The 27,038-nt window shown below is 42.3% G+C and overlaps 1 protein-coding gene and 1 non-coding gene across 2 annotated transcripts in view; one reads left to right on the top strand and one right to left on the bottom strand.

The window, feature by feature from the left end:
• Positions 1 to 27,038, bottom strand: part of LOC124622343 (ubiquitin-like protein 3) — a 469,599-nt gene that overhangs the window by 298,720 nt on the left and 143,841 nt on the right. The gene's annotated exons all lie outside the window — the stretch shown is intronic.
• Trnas-uga lies at positions 1,352 to 1,426 on the top strand. Its single transcript has one exon. It is a non-coding gene; the product is annotated as a tRNA-Ser (tRNA).

The following is a 27,038-nucleotide window of genomic DNA, read 5'->3' on the forward strand; positions in this document are numbered from 1 at the left end:
GGAACACTGAGACTGTGACAAATAGAGGTTTTTTCGAATTACGGCAACATAATGAATGTTTTCCAATGACGTTTGTTGTACTGCACTGTACACTCTTAGCAACAGATAACACGTTCCATATGCTTTACAAAACTTAAGTAAACCAAAGAGTCAGGCTAAAGTTGTGTCAAAGAGTTTGTGATAGGGCAGTGTGTCTCTCTCTTCAGCTCTTATAATACACACTGACGTCAGTAAGTATGTATCTATTTCTCTATTGCAAAATAACATGTAGTAATATGGCAAAATTGATATGTGCTATTTATAAAATCTATTGAACAATGAGTTGAAGATAATACAAATAATATTTTAGCACTGCAATTTCGATTGGCATTTCATTTGTCTTTTGTTTAACGTTGATCAACAATTACGAAATGAACAATAAACATCACAGTAGTACTTTTTTTAAAATAATGAACTGTTAAGCAAGGTAGTATGTGGGACGGGGAGGTGGTGTGTGTGTGTGTGTGTGTGTGTGTGTGTGTGTGTGTGTGTGTGCGCGCGCGCTTCATTATTTTAAAAAAGTAATGCATATTTATTGTTAATTTCGTAATTGTTGATCAACGTTAAACAAAAGACAAATGAATTGTCAATCGAAATTTCAGTGCTAAAATTTTAGTTGTATTATCTTCCAACTCATTGTTAAATAGATTTTATAAATAGCACATGTCAATTTTGTCATAGTGATACGTGTTCTTTTACAATAGAGAAATAGATACATACTTACAGACGGCAGTGTTTATTACAAGAGCCGAAGAAAGAGACACACTGCACTAACACAAACTGTAGCCGTACTCTTTGGTTTACTTACGGTTTGTAAAGCATATGGAACGTGTTACCTGTGTCTCAGTGTGTAAAGTGCAGTACAATTAACGTCACTGGAAAACATTCATTATGTTTCCCAGAATACTGTGTACACCAACATCCAACCAACGAATACTAACTAATACACTGTAAGTAAAGCAACAAAATCTGTCTGATAATGTGAATAATTCTTGCCACACTCGGTGCTTACATGTTCCGTTTATACGTCTTGCCACAGCTGCATGACTCCCACACTGCTGCAGAAAATTAATAAATATGTACCAAGAACAGATACTATCTTCATATATATAAGGCTAACCGGCCTATGTTCATCTTCAGTGCGGATGCACTCACATTGCCCGGACTCTTGCGGGAAAGAAGATTGACTGCCGCGAGTAATGAGTATAGTGGGCAGGGGCATTACAAATGTAGTGTGTGAACAGTAAGTTGGGAATGTGGGTCTCAAGAGGAGCGTCAAGGGTTAAATCCCTGCAGTTGCACAATCCTGTGTGCCCTCGGTGGCTCAGATGGATAGAGCGTCTGCCATGAAAGCAGGAGATCCCGGGTTCGAGTCCCGGTCGGGGCATACATGTCCTCGTTGATATTTATCAACGCCTGTAAACAGCTAAAGGTCTGGATTTCGTTGTAATTTCACATTTCAAAAGCTTCTATTCTCTTCTTGTCTACACTGTTTATTGTCCATGCTGCACTTCCATACATGGCTACACTCCATACGAATACTTTCTGAAAATGCTTCCTGACAAATCTACAGTCGATGTTATCAAATTTCTCTTCTTCAGAAACGCTTCCCTTGCCACTGCCAGTTTACAGTTTATATCTTCTCTACTTCGACCATCATCAGTGATTTTGCTCCCCAAATAGCAGAACTCATCTAAGGTAGTGACGGAAAAAACCGACTGATTGAAAGTGGCATCGGTATTTTAGTTCTCAATAATCGAGACTTTTTTGGTATTTGTTTGATCCCGCTTGTAACATGTGTTTATCGTATTTTCTAGTAATAGCGGAGCAAAAGACATGATATCACTAGCTATAGTAGCAATGATAAAATTTTTCATTTTTATACACCTTTTTAAGAAAAGGAATGGTTTATATTAGTAAAATTTGCATTGGTTTCAAATATTGTGTTGTTGTAGGAAATGAGAAAGGCATTCTATTTTAGTGAGAATGCAACAAGCACATGGAATAAGAATTGGTACAGCATTGCTCAGACAATAATGTCCCTGTTGCCGTACGTCGTCGCTTAAGGCACATGTGTGTCCGTGCTGTGTGCACGATCTGCCCCCACATGGTCTATACGGCAGTTTCTCGCTGTCGTCGACGGACATCTGTTGTATTTCAGAAAGACAGGAACAACAGCCTCGAAATTTTTTTCGAAGCGACGTAGCAATTAAGTTCAGCGCTTCATTTTCTTTAAGACATTAAAGATTTGTGTGCCATTTCTATGAATTAATGACACGGGATGGAAATTATGACAACAGTAATAAATTAAAAACTTAATTTATAGTATGCAATAAAACTGGTAGTAGCTGATCTGCTGCCTGTGTCTACGAATACGCCTTTATCTGCTTGCAGCGCATGAAAACGGACAAATTAACACGAAAACCAGAGTTCTTCAACCTTTACCACTGACTATTCCTAATTCCCAAATAGTCGTATGCCTCCTGATTAAAACATGATTTTTGAACAGTTTCATATTGTATTAAGTACTTGTAACTTTTCGAGAAAAACTGCGAACAGTGGACGAACTAAGTTTTCTTTTACTTGTCTATTTAATTTAATATTTTGATTCTTTATATCTTGAAACTGAGTTGAAGTTTTCAATCTTCGTTCGATTTCTATGTTTTTTGCAGGAAATAATAGGTATAAAAAACCGAAAATCGGTTATTTCAGGAAACCGTTTATTTTGAGCGGTTTTAAGACAGGTTAAACTAGCATGGAAAAAACCGACGTAACCGAAAACCAGTTGCTTCAGCGATAACTAATGTAGGCCGGCGAGTTACTACTTGCAGCTGATATGTTGGTGCCATTTACTTTGGCGCGCTAACCACACTTTTTTCGTGCACAAAGCAGACACAAAAACGTTCATTATAAGAGTGAAGAAATATATATGCAGAGTTATGATCGAACAATAAAGGGAAAGCAATAGTTGCATTAAAGTCACAAAGTGCTGGCGTTACGGGTTTACGCCAAATGCGCTCCTCGTGGCGCACACCCAGCCCAGGACGACCGTTCTTGGTATGCTGGGCGGGTGGAACACTGTGGCGTAGCCGCATTGTCCCGTTCACGTCTGCGGGTACAAAGCGGCCTACTGGCCTGCGCTGAGAACGCGAGCTCATCACGTCACTCTGCGTCCCTCCCAGAGCTGGCTGCTCGTCACGAGAGTCGTAAGAAAGAGGTGTACGATCGAAAAGAACACAAAGGATGCAAGGCAGTTAGGGGAGGAGTTTATATCTCAATGAAAAACTCCAGCGGAAGCACGAATAGACAACAATTTAGTGAACAAACCACCTACTATGAACTACATTAAGATCAATCTCTGGATGAGATGCAAAATGCCGACATTACCAGATAGTGATGCAACCCGAAGCCTCGATTGCCGCGGAAAGTCTGTACCTTCTAAGAACTGAATTACTGGAAGCAACAGAGGATCCTCAGCAAGATAGTGGGGCCTCGAGCAGAAGATGTCTAAACCGAAAAGAAGAAGACGAAGAAAGGTGTTTGTTTACACGACGCCACTCGTAACCGCTGTTGCGGTGTGGCCGGCAGCGACGCCCGCCCGGCAAAGCAGAGCAGGGAACCCCGCGTTAACTACCGCTGTTGCTGGCGGCCACGTATGTTAAGAAGGCTGGCCAGAACTGCGCCAATGTGGCGCCAACACGAGGCTGCCGTATTTGGATCAGGCCGGTGTGGCCGAGTGGTTCTAGGCGCTTCAGTCTGGAACCGCGCGACCGCTACGTTCGCAGGTTCGAATCCTGCCTAGGGCATGGATGTGTGTGATGTCCTAAGGTTAGTTAGGTTTAAGTAGTTCTAAGTTCTAGGGCATGGCCGGCCAGAAATTCTGCACGCGTGCGGTGCTCTTGCACATGTGCAACTTCCGGTTCACAGCGTGCACGCCGCAGCCGTCAGCGTTCATGTCGTGCATATTTCTACGCACAGATGTCGCTCCTCTGTTACACAAAGTGCGTTATCGACACCTCGTATGTATATCACAACCTGGGCTGTATCTGTAAAATCAGTTGCTTCATCGAGCGCAACAGAGAAAGCAACAAAGTATATAGCCTTATTTATTAGCTGCATGTGCAGATCGCCGGCCATAGCACTGATACGTCTTGTCACTGTTTGTTTGTATAGACTGATTTCCTGAAACCTGCTAACGTTCGTGGGAGACACAAGTTCTGCAGCATCAATCAGACACCCTTTCACAAACTCCCCTTTGGCAAAGGGTTTCCCAGATTGTGCAATTCTTAATGCGATTTTAAAACTTGCTCGCAGTGAAGATTTAGTGTGGTTGTCATTGTCGAAAATTGAAAACAGTACATTGTACAGCGTACAGTAAAACAGACGTAAATCTAACACAAGAAACTGAAACTAAGAGTTCAAGAAGTATCAGTTACTTTGACGTACAGTAAAATCGAGTTGATGTATCTCATCCATTTTCTGAAGGACATTTAATTTTGCTTGTCGTTCTTCACTGTTGAGTTCACTACACTCGTCTTTGTGCTATGTATTGTAATGTCTTTCAATTGAAAACTTACGCTGGACGCCTATTATTTGGCGGCACAGCAAACACGGTGAGTTTTCATCAACGGCTACAAAAAAGAATTGCAGTTCCCAGTCATTTTTAAACGACTGAGAACATAGATCTCCCGTCCTTTGCTTTTTCACAGTACTTGGCATTTCTCAGTACTTCTCCGTTAAGGTTACGGTCACCAGGGGTAAACGAGACTGGATATGTTGCGCTCTTGCTTGTACCACAGGGAACTGGAGCCGCCGCCGTTCATTTAGGACACATGTCTAATAAGAGATGTCGCTGTCGCACACGTGCGCCCATGTGCAGCACTTCCGCACGTCTGCACACTGTGCAGCGTTTGGCCGGCCCTGTTCTAGGGAATTGATGACCTCAGATGTTACGTCCCATAGAGCTAAGAGCCATTTGAACCGTATTTCGTAACTCGTGTGATGTCATGTTTACTCCAGTATTTATTCACTTAGAGACGCGTTTCCCTAGAGCCAAATCCCACGGTGCCGTTCGTATTGCAGTAACTCGAACAGTTATCTACCAAACAAACATTAGCATCTCTCACGAAAGTTTCAATAAGATTTGCGACATCGATCTTTCTTAAACTGCAAGACACTACGAGGTGTGGCTAGAAAAAAACCGGACTAGTACTGGTGAAACAATAAAACGAATGCAATAAGGCTGAAAGTCGTGTGGCCTGTCACGTGACTCTCGCTCCGCCTACTGCTCGAGTTTCATCTGCCTCCTGCACTCAGTCTGCCCGTGGCGTCTGTTTTAAGTAGTTGACGTTTTGTCTGTGCGTCGGAAAATGTTGAGTGTACAGAAAGAACGGCGTGTTAACATCAAATTTTGTTTCAAACTAGGAAAATCTGCAAGTGAAACGTTTGTAATGTTACAACAAGTGTACGGCGATGATTGTTTATCGCGAACACAAGTGTTTGAGTGGTTTAAACGATTTAAAGATGGCCGCGAAGACACCAGTGATGACACTCGCACTGGCAGACCATTGTCACCAAAAACTGATGCAAACATTGAAAAAATCGGTAAACTTGTTCCTTGTCAACTCCTGTTAACTCAAACACTGCTCTGATTGTTAAACGGCGATCTTGTCGAACAAGTTTACCGATTTTTTCAATGTTTGCATCAGTTTTTGCTGACAATGGTCTGCCAGAGCGAGTGTCATCACTGGTGTCTTCGCGGCCATCTTTAAATCGTTTAAACCACTCAAACACTTGTGTTCGCGATAAACAATCATCGCCGTACACTTGTTGTAACATTACAAACGTTTCACTTGCAGATTTTCCTAGTTTGAAACAAAATTTGATGTTAACACGCTGTTCTTTCTGTGCACTCAACATTTTCCGACGCACAGACAAAACGTCAACTACTTAAAAGAGACGCCACGGGCAGACTGAGTGCAGGAGGCAGATGAAACTCGAGCAGTAGGCGGAGCGAGAGTCACGTGACAGGCCACGCGACTTTCAGCCTTATTGCATTCGTTTTATTGTTTCACCAGTACTAGTCCGGTTTTTTTCTAGCCACACCTCGTATGTAGAACAGAGGCTTATTAATGGTTCAAATGGCTCTGAGTACTATGGGACTTAACATCTGAGGTCATCAGTCCCCTAGAACTTAGAACTACTTAAACCTAACCAACCTAAGGACATCACACACATCCATGCCCGAGGCAGGATTCGAACCTGCGACCGCAGCAGTCGCGCGGTTCCAGACTGAGCGCCTAGAACCGCTAGACCACCGCGGCCGGCAGAGAGGCTTATTAGCTTTACGAGATAGTCTCCTAACATATTTCTCAGAGTGATCACAGAAAGACAACTGAGCTTTAGAAAAAATGAGGCGTGATTCTTATCAACGTTTAAAAACCCTCTAAGTGACGTAGATGATGCTGAGACAAGTAATTTCATAGAAGACATATGGGGTCGCAAATGAAGGGAAATACCCCAAAAGTGGATGGTAAATATTTAACATGTGGCATCACGTAACGTACTTCGCCGTCCGTGCAGCGGCTGAGACAATCGGTCTGTCGTACCAGATTATCCCAACGCAGTCTCTGGGCCTACGCGCGCGACTTAAGCGCGTGTGACTCAGGGTTCCAGCTTGCATCTGGCAGGCAGTATTTTTTCCATTTCGTCACAGAACTGTGTTTGCATTGAGGAAAGATTTATCATTTCATTTACCGGTCTCTATGGTCTCCGCTGGTTTACTGGCAAGTACAGTACAACAAAAATCTACCGTACTGCGTCACAAGTAAATGAGTATAAGCTTCCGAACTACGTCGTTACTAGTAAATGACAGACATTTTCTTTACTAAGTAACGTCTGTAAGTAAGAAAAAGAAGGGACAAAAGGAAAAAAACGCATTATAAGAACAGCTTTAACTAGATTACAGCGACAATTTTGTAACTTCTACGTTTACAACTGACCACTTCTACAGCAGGCATTCGAAATTAGCACCGTTTGGTCGAATTGCATCGCTCAATCATCCTTTCAAGGCCAAGCCCATCCACTTGACGTGCGGCGAGATATATAGGGTGAGTCACGAGGTTTCCCCCCGGTTTCTTGGGGGTACTCCTTAGGTTATTTGGAAAAAAATAAATAAATAAAGTAATGGCATCACATCCACAATTAAGGAGCTCCAGTTATTGAAAAACTCAAGAAAATGGCAGAAAAAACGATTACTGTAGGATTCCACTATCAAAAATGCACATAATAATTAATTTAAACGATTTTGTAGCAGTCTCTTGCATTCAGAGTGGATTTAAAACAAGTTTTCAAAATTTCCTCCCCGCATTTGAAGGCAAAGATTCGCAAGGGAGTGAACAGCGCGAGTAACATTTCGTAGTTTCACATGCTCATTGCTTACTGAAGTTGCGGCATCGAAAATGCGTTGTATCAATTCTTCTCGTGTTTCTACCTTAACTTCGTACACGATGTCTTTCATCCACCCCCAGATGCAGTAGTGTAGGGGTGTTAAATCTGGGGACCTGGCGGCAGCCCAGTTGATGGTGCCCCCGCGACCTATTCATCGATGTGGGAATCGCTCATTAAGATAAGCTGTTACCACATGGTGGAAGTGTGCAGGTGCCCCGTCACGTTGAACGTACATGTGGCGTCTTGTTTCGAGAGGAACGTCTTCAAGAAGCTGCGGTAAGTCTTCTTGTAAAAAGTTACCGTCCATCTGACCATTTAAATTTCCTGGGGAAATAAACGGCCCCAGTAGCTGGTCACACACAACACCACACCAGACATTGAGACTGGATCTGCGTTGAAAGAGAGATATTACCGTGGCATGGGGATTTTTGTCTGCCCAGACAGGAATGTTATGCATGTTGTTGACGTCATCTCTTGTAAAGGTTGCCTCATCACTGAACATTATGAAGCGATAGAGCTGCCGATTCCATTTAACCAGTTACAGAAGTACAAACGGTTGGCACAATCATGTGGCTCTAAATGGTGAACTTCCTGCACATGAAAAAGATCAGTCCATTCTCATGAAGAATTCTACGTAGCTTAGTGTATGAAACGTTCGATCGGGTAGTTGGCGTCTTGTACCTGAACGAGGACTGCGCTCTACTGAATTAAGAATGTTTTCCTTTTCTTGAATATCACGATGTCTTTCGGAGTGAATACGAATACTGGGAAGAGTACCAGTTTCTAGCAATGTTCGATATGTTCCACTAATGTTTTGGCACTCGGAACCTTACGATTAGGATACTGACGGTAATATTCAGCAACAGCAGCTTTCGTATTACCATCGCAGGCGCCCAAAATGTACACCATCTCTCCGTAATCCTGCGATGAAAACTTGTACGGCATCGCGAAGTGTTCTGTACACAGGAGGCAATAACAGTAAACAGCGACTGCAGTATCAACAACGTGGTTGTTATGGAAACGTACCACTCGCTGCACTTGGCTACCTAAGACTGATGGTGTGACCTGTGAACACAAGTGTAGCGCTACATACACCGTGACTCGTTTCGGAACTCTGTTGTAGCTTCTTAAGTATCGATTTGATCACATTACTGTATTCACATTTTTTGGTTCAAATAACCTCAGGAATGACCTCCAGCAACCGGGAGGGAGGGAGGGGGGGGGGACCCCGTGAGTCACCCTATAGAATCTGATGACGTCACGTTCAACTTTTCTCATCCATTTATGGGGGATTTCCCGGAGTAGTGAAGAAACTTAAATCGCTTAATAAAAGCAAGTCTTCTGGTTCAGACTGTATACCAATTAGGTTCCTTTCGGAGTATGCTAATGCATTAGCTCCATACTTTAACAAACATATACAACCGGTCGCTCGACGAAAGATCCGTGCCCAAAGACTGGAAAGTTGCACAGGTCACACCAATATTCAAGAAAGGTAGTAGGAGTAATCCACTAAATTACAGGCCCGTATCGTTAACGTCGATATGCAGTATGATTTTAGAACATATATTGTGTTCGAACATTATGAATTACCTCGAAGGAAACGGTCTATTGACACAGTCAACAAGGGTTTAGAAAACATCGTTCCTGTGAAACACAACTAGCTCTTTATTCACATGAAGTGCTGAGTGCTATTGACAAGGGATTTCAGATCGATTCCGTATTCCTGGATTTCCGGAAGGCTTTTGACACTGTTAACACACAAGCGGCTCGCAGTAAAATTGCGTGCTTATGGAATATCGTCTCAGTTATGTGACTGGATTTGCGATTTCCTGTCAGCGAGGTCACAGTTCAAAGCAACTGATGGAAAGCCGTCGAGTAAAACAGAAGTAATTTCTGGCGTTCCCCAAGGTAGTGTTATAGGCCCCATGCTGTTCCTTATCTATATAAACGATTTGGGAGACAATCTGAGCAGCCGTCTTCGGTTGTTTGCAGATGACGCTGTCGTTTATCGACTAATAAAGTCATCACAAGATCAAAACAAATTGCAAAACGATTTAGAAAAAATATCTGAATGGTGCAAAAAGTGGCAGTTGACCCCAAATAACGAAAAGTGTAAGGTCATCCCCATGAGTGCTAAAAGGAACTCAAACTTCGTTACACGTTAAATCAATCTAATCTAAAAGCCGTAAATTCAACTAAATACCTAGGTATTACAATTACGAACAACTTAAATTGGAAAGAACACATAGAAAACGTTGAGGGGGAAGGCTAACCAAAGGCTGCGTTTTAGTGGCAAGACACTTACAAAATGTAACAGACCTACTAAGGAGACTGCCTACACTTCGCTTGTCCGTTCTCTTTTAGAATACTGCTGCGCGGTGTGGGATCGTTACCAGGTAGGACTCACGGAGAACATCGAAAAAGTTCAAAGAAAGGCAGCACGTTTTGTATTGTCGCGAAATATGGGAGAGAGTGTCACAGAAATGATACAAGATTTGGGCTGGAAATCATTAAAATAATGGCGTTTTTCGTTGCGACGGAATCTTCTCACGAAATTCCAATCACCAACTTTCTCCTTCGAATGCAAAACTATTTTGTTGACACCGACCTACATATGGCGGAACGATCACCACGATAAAATAAAGGAAATCAGAGCTCGTACGGAAAGATATAGGTGTTCATTCTTTCCGCGCGCTATACGAGAATGGAATAATAAAGAGTTGTGAAGGTGGTTCGATGAACCCTCTGCCAGGCACTTAAATATGATTTGCAGAGTATCCCTGTAGATGTAGATATTTTCGACTGCATGTGTCTCCTATTAAATCACTTGTCTCAGTGTCAGCTACGTCGCATCGGGGGTTTTTAAACGTTAATACGCATCATCCCTGTATATGCGGAGGAGAAGCAACTCATGGCAAATATCTGCGGCAAAAGGTCAAAACACAGACGCTTGCCTCTGCTTGACTCATTATGGCAACTCACAGAGGGCGATACAACAAATCAATTCAACTTCTTGAACAGTCAGATACTGACAAGAAGGATTTCAGCTGCACAGAAAATATGCACTGCCGTCAGATATTTTGGATTGTAATGTTGAGCCACCAAGGGTATCAGGGAAGATGTACGAGACGGCTTAAAGCTGCTAATCTTGCAACATGAAATATATACATAACTATCTAAATAAATGAACTAAGTAATTAACCACGACAAAAAACTTAAAACCCATAAAAAGAGTTAAAGAGTTCGAAACGCTGCAATCCAACACCTCTCCCGTTCATACTTATTTAGAGAATTTCTTTCATGAAGCACTGACAAGACACTGAAGTTCGGATGTATGTCACCAGGGTCTCTATAAATAATTCCGATACCCTAATACTTACGTATTCGAGGCGATTAATGTACATCATACTTTAAAAAATCCTCAATATTTGCGGTGAATACAGCAAGTACACAGTACAACAAATATTTTAGATAATAAGAACAGGATCGCAGATATATGTCGTCTTGTTTTTCAACTGTTCGGAATAGAAGAGTACTGAAATTTTACTGACTTGACACATCGGTCTCGCAAGACAAGACATCAAGTAACGATTTATACTGTCGAATACAACTCTCTCGTACTGTTTTTATAAAGTTTTAGGGCGTTCTGAGTAATGCAAACTTCAAGCTCGATCTCCTAGCCCGATTTATAACATGCTCTCATTCCTGCGAAAGACTAAGTTTCCATAATGAAAATTTTATCAACATTTCAGATATTTGTCAAGCGTCGTCTCCTCAAAATGCTATCGACACTGGAAGTAACAAATGAATTTTTTCGGCTGTTAAAAACAATAGGATGAATTAAAGAAAAATTTGTTATTTGGATCATCTGCTCGCAAACACCCCAAGATGCATACACATCTGAAGAAGAGAGGAAAATATTTTACTTTGCTTTACGATCTCCCACTAAACGCGTACAGCCACCAATCCACACTTATTTACGTGGTCATATACATACCGTCCCAGCCTGGAACAAAGCATGGGAAAATGAACAGTTACATCTTTCTGTACGAGCTCTGATTTATTTTATTACAATGATTATTCCTCCCTATGTACGTGGGCTTCAGCAAAATATTTTCGCATTCGGAGGAGAAATGAGGTGTTTGAAATTTCACGAAAAGATCTCGCCGCAACGAAAAACGCCTTTGCTTTAATAATATTGCCACCCCAACTTGTGTACCATATCCGAGACACTGTCTTCCCTATTTCGCGATAGTACACAACGAACTGCTGCTATTAAATTTTTGGATGCCTTCCGGCAATCTTATCTGATGTGGATCCCATACCGCACAGCAATACTCTAACAGAGGGCGAACAAGTAGTCTCTTTTAGTAGACTCGGTGCATTTTCTAAATGTTCTCCCAACAAAACGCAGTCTTTGGTTCGCCTTCCCCGCAACATTATCTGTATGAGCGGCAAAAATTTAAGTTATTCGTAATAATATACCCTATGTATTTAGTCGAATTGACAGCCCTTAGATTTGAGTGATTTATCGTGTAACGAAATTAACAGATTTCCTTCTAGTACCCGTTTGTATGGTCTCATTCTTTTCTTTATTTAGGGCCAACAGCCGCTTTTTGCATCTTACAGATACATTGTTTAAATTATTTTGCAATTTGTTTTGATCTTCTGGTGACTTTACCAGGTGGCAAGCGACAGATCACCTGCAAACGATCTAAGAGGGCTCCTCAGATTCTCTCTTAAGTCTTTTATATGGATTACAAATAGCAGATGGCCTGTAACACCACCTTAGGGAGCGCCAGTTATTTCTTTTACTCGATAAGTACTACTGTGACCTTTCTCAAAGGAAATCACGAGTCCAGTCTCATAACTGAGACAATATGCCATAGGGATGCAACTCAATTAGAAGCCGCTTGTGAAGAACTGTGCAGAAAGCCTTCCGGAAATCTAAAAATATGGAATTAACTTGAGATCTCCTGTAGGTAGCACTCATTACTTTATGAGAGGAGAGAGACGGTGTCTTGCACAAGAACGATGTTTTGTGAATCCGTGCTGTGTGTCAAGAGATCGTTGTCTTCGAGGTGATTCATAATTTTCGAAAACAGCACATTGATATCAGTGATACGGGTCTACAATTCGGCGCATTCCTTCTCTTTCCTTTCTTGTACACCGGCGCCCCACGTACACCTTTCCCACTGTTAGGTGCGGATCTTTCGTTGTGCAAGAGGCTGTGCGTTTTCTAAAATTTGAGTTATTTAATCAGCATGCCCGGACAGAAACCTGGAACACGGCGGTGGGTAAAGAGTGTGGTGAGTTATTGTGTAGGCGTGTAGCGGACCTGACTTGGGAGGTCGCACCATTGCTTAAGCGACTAGCAATTGGAAAGGAAGCTGTTCACCATGTGCCGCACTGTGGAAGTCCGTTAGGACTGCAGGGTGGTGCGGTTTAACTCGGGAGCTTATCACTTCCTTTCTCTGAACGACAAAGAAAAAATGTCTCAAAAGCTAGCTAATCTTTAAGCGACTCATCCAACAAGGGGCTGTACACTACCAACATAGGCTACCTGAAAATAGTCGTAGAGTGTCACGTGTAACTTTCATTCCGCTTTGTGACATTTGAGATTTCACTAGCTGAAACATTTTTACTTAATGGCAGTATGGAGCAATGAGGAAATTTTTCATCAAATTACGTAAACTCAGTTCTTATGAAAATCCTATAAGCTGTCACTTTTTCCTCATCACCTGACATTGATTGGACTTGAAAATCCTGCTCAAGTTCCATTAACAGTAGTTTGACTCGACTGCCCAATGTTAAATACAGTCATAGCTTTCCTCGAACATGAGGCAGAGAGAGTAATGCTCCAATCGCGATGCAGATTTCGGATACACGAAAGATCAAATTCGTGAAATGAAAACCGAAAACACAGTCCCACTCGCGAATACGTGTATTCGATATACAGGCATCCGAGCCGTATGGTCACCAGCGTATAGACTTGGCCACTGTTTCTATGTTTCGATACAGTGTATCGATACGTGGAACTGTTTCAGTGTTTCGGAACGGCTGTGGTTCACTGTTTCGAAACAATGGTGTTTCATTCCGCCCGTGTCTCGGATAACCGGACCACATTCGATCTCGAGCCAGACACAGAAACTGTATCGTTGTTTCAAAATAAGGCTGTTTCAGTCCACCTGTGCTTGGAACGGGCTAATTGTATCGAAACAGTGATGTTTCATTCCGCTCTGTGTCGGACGAGATTCGGGCTCGGCACAGATATTGAAACACAACATACCACTTCGTGAAACACTTTCAAGAGTGTCGAAATCTTTTTGACAAGCAATAGCATGAAGCTTAAGATATCCGAAAATAAAGCTTCGTTTTCAGCTGACTGTCCTATTCCGAAATGGCGTAACATCTGCTTTATAAGCACTAGCCAAACAATAAAATAACGCATACTATTCACATTCAGAATAATAAATATGTGAAAATCATTCAGTTAAATTACACTTTTTTTTTATAAAATACGCTTCTCTGTTCATGTACAGTAATCATATTAAGAAACGCAAGTAAGCCTACAACATTTTGAATAAAAAAAGGCGTAGAGTGGCAGTTATTAGACATATCCATAAATTTGATGCAGCTATAATTGCAAGCAATCTGTCTGACATATCACTGATAGTGTAATGGTGAACGGGAAGGGCTGGGAAGCATGATGAATTTATAGTAATGGTTCGAAACACCTTGAAAGACAAAATTTTTTCTGTTATATTTTGTTATTTATTCGAATTATTTGGCATTATTTTTGAGTCTATAGTCACTGTGCCTATTATCCACAATGATTCCCTTTGTGTGCATGGAAATTAGCAGGATGGGTATACTACCCATACTAACGGAATCCGTTGTTTCTGCAGTTTGCTCCCACCTCCAGTTCCGTTCGTGGTGGTTCTTCTGTCTTCAGCTATCGCTGTCCTCAGCCAATTGAAAAGTATGAAAGTCACACGACACGAAAGCAGCGCATTTGCTGCATGAAATACGAAATGTGCCAAGACGCCTAAGTGATAGTTTCATACTTTCAGCGATATGATTAGCTCTCTCGCACCTCATTTGTGTTTATATGGACATACTTATACAGTAGACATTCAAGATGATAAAATGTGTAGGTTTATTAAATTACAAAACACAAACTGTTTCGAAACAGCGTATCGAAACATTACATTGTACTGTTTCATTTGTTTCGAAACAGTTACGTGTTTCAGTTTGCCCATCTCTACCAGCGTATAATTACTGATGCGGTTACGCACTCACTCAAAGCTTTCGTCACGAATAGATGACTTGTAGCAGCTCCTTCCGACTGATCCCTCTGCCTTTAGCGGTGTTTCTTTTGTCCCTCGGTGCGAATGGCGAGATGTAAACACTATTAGATTTCTTAGTGATGGCGCACCCATCTTTGCGTTCAAAAAGCATCTTCGTGCAATAACAAATATCTTTTCCAGTTGGGATTCTATTTGCATATTATTTTTTTTCTATATTAGGTAATTGTTTCTAAAATGTGGTGTCGAAATATGGAGTCTAGTGAATTACGTCCTGTACATTTTTTTTTATTGCAACTGTTACTAGCTCCTCTCCGCTGAAGTTGCCATTTCCTCATATCTGTACCAAACTGCATTACATCTGTTATCGTGGAAATTCGTACATCTTCATTACTTCATAATAAAAACATGGTGATGCAATTTTTACTTCCTGCCTTATATCTAACCGGCAGAACACTTTTGCATATTCTGGGTTAAAATTTACATTTTCATGAAAACTTCGAAAAGCAGAAATAGTAATACGACAAAACTTCAGGATTATGATTTATGAAATAATATATGCACTATCGAAATTTCAAGTTTGTAACTTCATCTACAAGTTACTAAAAACATTTTTAGAAAAACTGGGTCCGAAAGAACAGATATCACACATTCATATAATTTATTCGCCTCGATGGGCAATGAATCCACCACCTTCACTGCGGCCGCACAATTACGTTCGACCTCCTGAGGGAACCTCAAAAGTGGCGAGCATCGAAGACTTGGACTGCGCATAGGGGCAATGTGGGTTGGCCAGGGAGCGTGCAGACATAGTCAGCGCATTTGCGATAAACATTGTGCCCGGACGACGGAGTGGTTAACGCTGCTGCCCAGTACGTAGGAAATTCAGGGTTCGAATTCCGATCTATCACACCTTTTCACTCGTCGCCGCTGATTCCGCAAAAAGTCCCGATGCAGCTGACCTCAACAGTCCCTTCCGGTTCCTCTCTCACCCCTCCATCTTCAATTTACATAGAAACTACAAAGTATTACAGTGATTATTGCAAAACTCGGGATATGGTAGTCATGTGTACCTAAACTGTGTAACTATCTGCATCTGCGAGAGAGGCTCCGGGCAATCTCCGGCTGCGGTGTAGACGATTTGCTGGAGCACGTGCATGGGCGGGTGCTGCGAGGTGAGCCCCTGCCGCCAGCTCCCAGCTGTTTGCCCGCAGTGCCGGGCCCGCCGCTCACACGATGGAGGCATGAATCGCGCATGCGCAGCACGCGCGCCCCCCTCCCCCGTGCGGCATTAGTTCAGGAGACGCGACGCGCAGCAGCCGCACAGAGCCCAGGCACTCGCCTCGGGCCCCACAGAACTATTGGCCCGTAAAACGTCAGCGGCCGTATGCACGCCCCACAGAACTATTGGCCCGTAAAACGTCAGCGGCCGTATGCACACCGCTACATTCCACGAGTTAATGAATTGTATAAACTTCAAGATCAGGCTGTACGAAGACTAACAAGAAGTAAGAAAGCACAAATAAAAACTTAAAATACACACAACGTGAAATTCATAAAAACGAGCACGAGAAAAGAGAGAATACTGCTTTCCGCCCGCGTCAATAAGAACACACAAAAAACGCTATAGCGTAAGGCGGCGCGAAGTAGCGTCATGTCTGAAGCCGGCGCCAGCCGCGCGAGAGAGTGCGCGCCGGAGGCCGAGGAGACGCGATAAAAGCCGAGCGCCTCGGACCACACGTGCGCACGTTGCCGCGCATGGAAGCACCCTGCCGTAACGGATTTTCGTCGTTCAGCAGGCAAAGAAATACGGACCAACAGTTTGGTCAAAACGAATTTTACGTTTTGCAACATAGCGTGACGGTGATATGGGCACGTAATAACTAACATACCGGCATTCCTACCTTTCCGACGTGCATGCGGTGAATGCGGAAACGTGAACGGTGGCGACGTTATTACCAAATCCGTCAAAACAGATCCAAAATGCTTTAACTTTTGTATGGCCGCCGAGGGACTCAGAAGAATGTATATGGGGCAGCACGTCTGTCGAAAGCTGCTGCTGTGGAATGGTGTGCCAAATTCCGTGCTGATCGCGATTCGACAAGAGACGCCGGTAAATCCGGGAAGCCAGCCTCATCCGTAAATCCGGGAAGCCAGCCTCATCCATTACGCTAACTCAAGTGGTAGACACTCTAGAACCCATCCCACAGTCCTAATCTCTCCCCATGCGACTATCACGCCTTTGGTCCCTTAAAAAAGGCATTGAAGAGTCGACGATTCCAGTCGTACGAGGATGTAGTTGCTGACTTCTTTACGCTGCAGGACACCGTGATTTACCAAATGGTTGTCTTCAACCTGGTGCGTCGGTGAGGTATTGCCTCAATGCTCACGGCGATTTTGCCTGATTGGCATACAGATTCTACGCTGTACGTACGACCTTCGAACGGAATTTTTTTTATCGCCACTTATACAAATTAAAAAATGCGTAATAATGTTATTTTGCTACCACTTTCGGTTCTGGACCTTTATCAACAGCAGCTGTACTACATACAACAGTGGACAATGTGACAATGCCACACGAAATTAGAAAAAGAGAACTAGTGTAAAATCGATCAAAGTACCCACGAAAATTATCACAGATGTATCACATATCATACATGTTTTAAAAACAGGCAACCATCATTGCCAAGATAATATAAAATCGAAAATTGTAACAAGTCAAAAATATGACGGCACACTGACACAACGACAGCAAGTGATGTACAGCAATACAAGCCACATTCGACGAGAATACATATTAAATTGAAATGAGAAGAAGAAAATACAATTTTAGGAGTGAAGGGAAATATAAAGCAAATGTAGAATAGGTACATGCAAAACATCTAAAATTTTATACTTATGACAAAATCTATCCAAAAAATTTTATGGAGAAACAGGGTATGAATTTTAATTTTATTAATCAACAGCCTCAGTTGCACTGTCTACCTAGAATTTACGTAGGTTTCAGTCGGGATAACCCAACCTTCTTCAGATTAACAGTAACTACCGTTTGTCCATAGTGGACATCGTTCCAGTACAACACTCGTGGCTGCCGCATCGCGGTCGGGAAGTGGGGCCTAGACAGTTTCAGATAAGTTTTATAGTCTGACAATTTATGGATTTGTAGCTTGACAATGTCCACTATGGACAAATGGTAGTTACTGTGATTCTGAAGAAGGTTGGGTTATCCCGAATGAAACCTAGGTAAATTCTGGGTAAACGGTGCAACTGAGGCTGTTGATTAATAAAATTAAAATTAATATTTATACAGTTGCTGAAAGGGGCGCGAAATGTTGAAGATATTTAAACATTGTATGCATCTCAACTTCAACACATTGGTTCGAAAAATAGTTCAACGGAATGACTGCACCTACACTTCAATACATTGGTTAAAAATATTTCATCAGAATTACTACATAGTTATAACACAGAATAAAAATAGGACATTTAGCATACAGATGAAAATTAATAAAGAACGATAATATTCTATTATAAAATCAAAATACAGAGAAATTATCATATCGCATGACTTTCTTATTTTGACAAAATCAGCCTAAATGGGAAAAAATAGGAGGGGGCTTTGAACTCACGACAAACATATTATAAAAGCAGTATAACTGTCAAAAAGGGTGGGGCGGCGTATAGGAAGGAGGGGGGAGAGGGGGGGGGGAGATGTAAGTGAAAGGAATTAAATACATGATATAACTCACAAAGTAATCATTTCAAAACTTAACACAGTCATAAAAAGTTACAAAAGTACAGAACTAAGGGACGTTGCCCTACAAAGCTACGGAACTTACAGACATGTTAGAAAAGGGATCATAAAAATTATAGCCAGTCTATTATGCAATGGTATTTCCTGTGCGACAACGTCGAGGTCAGCGACGCAACGACGACGTTCTCTGTCGCTGAGCCGGCGTGCACTGATGACCCTGGACCCGTGGGCGTTTATGAGCCCGTTTCCAAATTAACAACACTAGCGCCCCTGCTACGTCACACGGCTCGCTGGTGTCGGGACTGAACCCGCCTCGCCGCGCCAGATGAGAAACCAGTGAGCAAACCGAGCTGAACATTGTAGCTGTAGTGGAGCAGTAGCCAAAACAAACTACATACTTTCAGTTGCACGGATCCTCCCCCTTAATCTAGGGATAATCATCAAAATTATTTGCATATTACGTCCGAACAGAGCAGCCAAGCGCCCTCTGTTTTTGTAGCACCTTCAGCAATTACACAGGACAGAGAACCGCGGCTCTTCTAACAGTAAAACAAAGGCAAACGAGCTGAGCTTAAACCCCGCGAGGCCACTTTCCACTACACTTACCATGTTATTTTTTTTAATTACTGTGACTCCCATATCCTAAGTCGCCTACAAATAAGAAGCTCTCTCAGTGGTATATCAATATTCAATGTTATCTGCGATTTACTAGTTTTATAATTTATATGAAGCCAATAGCATATTGGCAAACGAGCAAAAACCTTCATATAAATTTTATAGCGAAACTGCACACACCAACTTAATACTGCAAAATTACCACGATCTGTTTTAGTTCTTTTGTCTTCTGGTATGAAGTAAAAAATAAATTTCGCCTTTCATGTTAAACAGGAAATCATGTATCTCATAGTTAATGTCATGCCTATTTTACCACGTTATCGTACAGCTTCCCTCTGCACCTGCTCTACCTCTGTGAAACCTCCAAACCCTCGAGATGACAAAAAGATATGAGACAATTATATATCCACGGAAAGGTTACACATTACTTTGCGCGTTGCCCCTTTCCGAACACAGACCAACATCTAGCAATATTCAATAAACTAAATTTTAATATATTGCTTCCTACGCTACAAAAATATCAAACTGGAGACCAACTTCACCTTCGCAAACAGCTGTAAAAACTGGTCTCGAAGTGGGCAAAACAACCAAACAAATTGGAGAGCACCACCAGCATCCTTCGGCGACAAGGTTACCGGAAAGTGAGCACGAGCTCGGAATCGACAAGGGTGGGAAAGGGAAAAAGCATTTTCTCTTTCAAAGGAATGGGTCCAGCATACACCCCGATCGACCAAAGGAAAATAAAGAAAAATCTCAGCAGCTGCACGGCAACCAGAATCCGCTGCCCCCTAACGCGAGTCCAGTGGACAAGCCACTGTGCCAGTTGATTCGTTCATCCTTGTGCGAGTAGCAACAATACTGATTAAGAGACTCGTAAAGGAACCGCAACAGATATTCTATATAGTTAAGCTTAAGCAAAAGTGTGAGCTGGGTCTAAAATCGTACTTCTTCCACTTCCTGCATCTGATGCAACTTATGCTCCTTAAGTACTACATATTGCGATCTAAAATACAGCGCTTCAGCGACAGAACTACTGCGTCATCGCTTTCGTGTTAGAGCAGCTAAATAACGAACATCATACTCTGTACTGTACTATTTCCCCATGAGACAATTCATGGTTCACTCTTTCCAGTTTCAGCCCCCACAGCTGATCAAACAGTACAGGAAATCCCTCACTGCTATGCCACCTAGTATTACCGAGCCCTTCACATTAGTAGTGGGAATGACTGCATCCTGGTGAATTCTGAATTGTGGCCAGGTCCCTGCCAAGGTCAAGGTCACTTCTCCTCTATTCCATCTAGGCCAAGAAACTGAATAGCTTAAGTTTTTGAAACTTCCTCGACACATTAAAATTGTGTGTTGAACCAAGGCTCGTGGCTAAGTGCTCTACGGACTGAACACCCACGCACGACTCGTAACCCGTTCCCACAGCTTCACTTACGCCAGTACCCCGTCTCCTACATTCCAAACTTCTGAGAAGCTTGTAAGACTAGAACCCCTAAAAAAAAGGATACACACAGTTTTAATCTGCCAGGAAGTTTCATATCAGAGCACACTCCGATGCAGAGTGAAAATTTCATTCTGGAACATAATTTTTGTCCAAACAAGCTGCAAGTATACCGAATGTAACATGAAATATGCTTGCAGGTGCTTGTTATAGCTTTTTACAGTAGGATATTGGTTCAAAAGGCTCTGAGCACTATGAGACTTAACATCTGAGGTCATCAGTCCCCTAGAACTTAGAACTATTTAAACCTAACTAACCTAAGGACATCACGCACATCCATGCCCGAGGCAGGATTCGATCCTGCGACCGTAGCGGTCGCGCGGTTCAAGACTGAAGCGCCTAGAACCGCTCGGCCACACCGGCCTGCAGTAGGGTATTCCTTGCAGTTAATCTGTACGTAACTGCAACATCCTTCACCCAAATACAGTAGTGGATAAGAGGAGTGTCATGACTATGTATTAGACTACTATAACAGTGAATTATATACACTTTCAAACCAACATACCACGACTCGGCCCTTGTACTCTAGATATCCACTCTGATGGAAGACAGAACACAGTTCACTACACTGGACTGCATGTCCTACATCTCGATATACATAAACGACAGACAGACTTAGATATAAAACGTTTCCGTGTTAGTTGCATTGGTCTGATGGGTACAAATACGGGTGTTCAAAAAGTCTCTCCGCAGTGTCGTATGATTGTTAGTCACGCGTGCCGAATGCTGCAGTGCATATACCGAAATGAAACTCAGTGAAATACAAGTTATTAATTTATTGAGTAGTCATTTTCACTTACAAATTTTCATATTAAACGTTGAAAGTGTCCCCCTGTTGTTGAATACACAATTCAATTCGTCTAATCATGTTTCCAAACACAAGCTGTAACATTTCTTCTGTAAAAGAGGCAGTGAAAGTTGATATTGCAGTTTTCAATTCATGGATGGATTTCGGACGTTTTTATAGACAGTTGCTTTCGCTGCACCCCAGAAGAAAAAGTCCGGTGGTGTTGGGTCAAGCGATCGTGGAGGCCAAGGTCCCTGTGAAATTATGCGATTACCAAAGACATCAGCAAGCAGTGACATTGAAACGCGAGCTGTATGCGCGGTTGCACCATCTTTTGAAAATAACCGTTCACTATTTCACTTACAAGTTCTATGAATGGGTACAGAATATCACTGCAGTATAGTTGTGCGTTTATTGTTTCGTTGGAAAACCCAGGCAGGCGAACAATCATACGGCACGCGCAGCTAACAATCATACGACACTGCGAAGAGACTTTTTGAACACCCCGTATATACTTCTGCTCATCTCACACAACACCACACAGTGAAATCTCACTTGTGATTAGTTATTACATCAGTCTACAACCGAAGTTCCTTGCTAGGTTGTGCAGACGTGGTTTTGCAATCTCTGCACAGGCGTCCGATGTATTGTGTGCGTTACAAGCATGCCTGTTTGTTGAAATATGTAAAAGTGTTCACGTCTCATTTTTAACAACGTCAGACGTTCCTCCTTCAGTCTCTAAATAAATACACCATGCAGTACGTATATAGAATTCTCAAGCTCATCTGGGAGACCTTAAAAGGCACAATGTGTTACATTAGCGTCTCTAGTGTTCTCTTTCGTGTAAGCGGTGCAACTGCTGTGTAATTAAGTTGCACCGTCTTTTGAATCTGTTTAAGTGGTCTTGTAAAGTCGTCGTAATTGTCTCACTCATTCCTTCCAATTGCATGCAGTAATTGCTAAAATGAGTCACCGTATAATTGTGTTTAAGTGATCTTTTAGATCATGCCAGAAGTGTATTCACTATTGCCCAGATAATAAAACATCATGTGCACGAGGTGTATCCTGAGGCGGTTGTGATGCCATCTTTTGACCAGTCACAATTTTGGTAGCTATATGTGACTTACACTATATACGCAAACATCTTTCAACCCACTATGATGTTTGACCTTGAGGGATATTTCCATCAGGTTTGTAACGACATAGTTCCGCCATATTGCATCCGTAAGGTTTAATAATGATGTCATAGTGTCGGCCATCTGGGATACATTTGGCAACCATGCAGGCTGGGCTCATATCCCCAAACAATTGGGCAATGCAACTTTGAATTTTTCGAAGCAATCCCTAGACTGGTGGTTAAGCGCCCCACTGTACATACTTGCACTTACAGAACTACAAGTCCAGCAAGACAGTACAGACACAGTGACTATGTTGAAGCAGGAGAGAGATCCCACTAAACTGAATTTGTTAATTGAGCCTTGGGGGCATTCTCCGATTACTCACTGGCCAAGCAGTGCCTGGAAAATAGACAAATTCAGATTATAGTAATAGCCAAGCATGCAGTTCATTGCATCACAATAATTTTGCTGCCCTTCCATTGGAGTCTTGGGGCACAGAAAAGCAGCATAATCTGGCACAGCCGTGTTGGTCATAACACTGTGATACTCTCGCTCTGACATAACCCAAGTCAATAATATGTACCCTAACGTACAGTTTACCATGAAACCGAAGAAGGAAAGAATATAGATTTCTTAGGCTCAAAAATAAAGAAGAGATACCAGAGACACCAGTTCAGCACAGACCGTAAATCCACAACAATGGACATTGTCATCCAAAACACTTCACGCCATCTCGAGTCGCACACAAACCGCTTCTTCCCCTCTACCTTAGATAGACTACGTAGAATACCAGTAACCGAAAAGAACTAGGTGAATAGCCGTCAGCCATTCAAGATATAGCCAGGAGCAACAGGAGTGGTACGCAAAAAAATGCAAATAAAAATCGAAGTTTCAGATGATGCAATAACTTTAGAGAAGGAATCTGTATGAGGAAAGTCTAGTCATGCAGTGATGCCTTACACAGGACTACATTATAGTAGCAAATATGTTCAAGAACACAGATATTCAGATAGGCTTCTGAACCGATATTTGAGAAAAATATCCAGCATATTACCGATACTTTCCTAACATTTTCACAATAAGGTATTTATAAAATTAACTGTGATAAATTTTACGTAGTAAAAACTGGACGGAAGTTAAAAATACAGCATAGAGAACACACAGTGCTATGGGAGAACAACACATTTGTCTTTAGCACTCACCTACGCACTGAAAATCAAACCTCATGGTATACTGATAGGACGCTTCAGGTTCTACACAAAATCGACAGAGGCAGAGTGATGAACATATTTCAAGACATTGACTTATGCAACCATTTGCGTAAGTATCCCCACAGTTTTCCACTTGTGATGATCGTATTTTAGATCTTGTCCACTGTGCATGACACTAATGACACGTTTAGAACTAACTGATTTAACCTCAGAGAAGTACACTGCAGTATTACGCTACCTTGGTTTTACATATATCACAGTTTATATTCTTCCCTGGTGAATAATTTGAACATTTAAGCGTTACTTTACGTTTTTAATTTTATACTGCCAACTATGTATCATCATTTCACTTTTATACCACCCTGTTTCTATTATTCTGAACAAAATAACATTTACAAAATTGTTACGGCTTTCGTGGCCACTTGTTGACAAACTGCCTATTGGCTTCTGTCTCGGGTTCTTCGGCCGGCGTTCATCTAATGATTTTTCTGACGTTTCGCCAGCACGAGTGGCTGGCATTGTCAAAGCTTCACCCTCCATTGCCGGTGGTGAACTGGAGGCGAGCTCGCGGCCGCAGACTATATGTACCTAGAGCGCCAACGTCCGAGGGCTTCTCCGCGGTCATTTCCGGTGCGGTTCTCCTCTTGCTACCTGCGACGGTCGTTCGCTGCAGTACGGGAAGCCAGGATCCGTTTACCTTAAGGCTTTCCTCTTTCTTGTTCAAACTGTTCGCGTGTTTTTGTATTTCTATAGCTTCTCTGAACAAGCGCGTGTGATAGCGCTTCTCTACAGACAGAACTTCCGTGTCGGCGAATTTTATTATGCGGTCGGTCTCATTCAGTGCGTGCTCTGCCACGGCCGATTTCTCCACCTGCCCCAACCTTCAATGTCGCTTATGCTCTTTGTTCCCGGTGTTAATGGATCGCCCAGTCATTCCGACATAAACTGTTCCGCATGTGCATGGTATACGGTATATTCCCGCCATTGTAAGTGGGTCTCTTTTCTCCTTCGCCGATCTAAGACACTCTGATCTTCCTTGTCGGTTTGAAAATCGTCTTTACGCCATGTTTGCACAATATACGGCCGATTCTGTCCGTCACTCTGCGAATGTATGGCAGAAAGGCCGTACCCGACATTTCTTTTTCTGGTTCCTTACTTCGCCGAGTGTTTGGCTCTGTTACACTTCTATTATAATTTGTGGAGTACCCATTGCTCCTCAGGACAGTTTCCAGGTGTTGCATTTCTCGTTTGAGGTGTTGCGGCTCACATATTCGTTCTGCTCTCGTTACGAGCGTACTAATCATGCCTCTTTTCTGGCTCGGGTGGTGGTTTGACAGTTTGTGCAGGTATCGGTCCGTGTGTGTCGGTTTTCGATACACCCTGTGTCCCATGTTTTCGCCGTCCCTTGTGACCAGCACATCTAGAAATGGCAGTTTCTTGTCCTTTTCTACTACCAATATGCAGTTTGTCAAAATAACATTTGATTCTTTGATTCGAATATATAACACTGCTTTACCCACAACTTCTCATACATACTCCTGCTCGATACAGCGATGTACTCTGCTGCTATAGAACAGATGTGTGTATAAGTTCAGTTATACTTCAACATTATGGACCAAGTTATTAGTTTCGAGTCAAGGTACTATAAAATGTCGCTTATGAAAACTGTAACGAATATGTATATTACAAGTTTGATACTCTGTTTTTAATTACGTCGTGATATTTGTATAAAACATTATCTACGTGATGCTTACTATGGGTGCAGCAACTCGTAAATAATAATATGTCTTTCCGTCTTCCGTGTAATTGTCATCATAAGAAACGAGAAGTACTTTGAAACTGTGTATCGATAGTACTACACGGTCTTGTATTTACACTCTAGCTCACAGTTACAATTTTCTACGCTAACTTGTACATAACTATTGGTAGCATAAAAAGCTGTGTGTTCTCTAGCTATGCATCACAAAGTTCGTCTTCTTCTTGTTATTAGTTACATGCGTCGTTTTAACAGCGTGTTCCCTACAACTATTATAATTTCGTGCACTTTATGTTTTAAATCATGCACTTACAGGACCGTGCCATGCATAATTACGCATGACGCGAGATTTTTTTGTAAGACGAGCCGAGGATTATGTATCCCGATCTGTTACACGCAACTACTATGTATGCGTAAACAACACATCCAGTTTAGTTGTGCGGTATTTATGTTATGAGTTTCTTTTCATGTTTTTACATGCGCTTGAAAATAAGGCATGCCCGAAACGAAAAGTACTGTATAAAGTACAATTTTAAAATGCAGCCCACTGGAATGACGTCGTTCCTCGAGCACGAAGTGTATTAGAATGGTAACAAGGTGCACGAACCAACAACGTTTTTGGCTTTAGGCTGAATCGTTCCCTTGTTATTTCTACTTGATGCAGTGCCACACCAGGGTCGAGAGGGTCTCTAGCGACGAACTGTTAGTCAGATGCATTACGAACTTAGACCTGCAAATTTTGTCTGAAACTGGATGACATCAGTACCGTGACTTACGAGAAGCTACACAGCACATTTATTATCCGGGGCACAGGTGTTCAGTTAACAAATCCTTCTTAAGCAGGTTGCGAAGGCGTAATTCGTGCGAGAAGGCTATCTACATCTACATACACACATACTCCGCAATCCACCATACGGTGCGTGGCGGAGGGTACTTCGTACCACAACTAGCATCTTCTCTCCCTGTTCCACTCCCAAACAGAACGAGGGAAAAATGACTGCCTATATGCCTCTGTACGAGCCCTAATCTCTCTTATCTTTGTGGTCTTTCCGCGAAATATAAGTTGGCGGCAGTAAAATTGTACTGCAGTCAGCCTCAAATGCTGGTTCTCTAAATTTCCTCAGTAGCGATTCACGAAAAGAACGCCTCCTTTCCTCCAGAGACTCACACCCGAGTTCCTGAAGCATTTCCGTAACACTCGCGTGATGCTCAAACCTACCAGTAACAAATCTAGCAGCCCGCCTCTGAATTGCTTCTATGTCCTATGTAGGGATGCCAAACGCTCGAGCAGTACTTAAGAATAGGTCGTATTAGTGTTTTATAAGCGCTCTCCTTTACAGATGAACCACATCTTGCTAAAATTTTACCAATGAACCGAAGACGACTATCCGCCTTCCCCACAACTGCCATTACTTGCTTGTCCCACTTCATATCGCTCTGCAATGGTACGCTCAAATATTTAATCGACGTGACTGTGTCAAGCGCTACACTACTA

Source organism: Schistocerca americana, chromosome 7 (assembly GCF_021461395.2).
Source record: "Schistocerca americana isolate TAMUIC-IGC-003095 chromosome 7, iqSchAmer2.1, whole genome shotgun sequence".
NCBI lineage: Eukaryota > Metazoa > Arthropoda > Insecta > Orthoptera > Acrididae > Schistocerca > Schistocerca americana.